Genomic DNA, 543 nt, shown 5'->3' with positions numbered 1-543 from the left:
CTGGTGAGTTCCGTGATAGTTTCACTTAAAAGTCTCATAGTACATTCAAGCCCTTAGTAATTTAACAAATAATAAAATATATAACAGAAACCAATTTTCATTACCTTTTTTCCTTGGTCAGACAGTTATGGTCAACTAAATCGTTGCAGCAACCCTAAGTGTCAAGAGTCAAGGCGCTTCCAAAATCTCAAGTAGGTGCGGATAGACATGACTCGAGGGTAGATAAGAGCAATGGGATTCTGAGATGCATGGGAAAAGTTAAGAAGGAGGTCTCATTTTCATTCTAATTTTGATTGGTTTTCTTAAAATTGGAGATCCTCCTTAAAAGGAGGACCCAGAAATTTGATTGGTTTAAAAAATGATCTTCACTAGAAACCCTTGCTCTGAAACCTCGGAGGCTCAAAAAAAAAAAGAGGAGACCGATTCTTGATATGACGAGCAAAATTAGACTAGCTTTTGATTAGAGAAGTCGTTTTTTCTCTTCCGCGAGTAGCTTTTCATATTTTGTAACTCGACATTCATTACATTAATTGTATAAAATAA

This window comes from Belonocnema kinseyi, chromosome 10 (assembly GCF_010883055.1).
Source record: "Belonocnema kinseyi isolate 2016_QV_RU_SX_M_011 chromosome 10, B_treatae_v1, whole genome shotgun sequence".
Taxonomy (NCBI): Eukaryota; Metazoa; Arthropoda; class Insecta; order Hymenoptera; family Cynipidae; genus Belonocnema; species Belonocnema kinseyi.
This window is presented reverse-complemented; position numbering follows the sequence as displayed.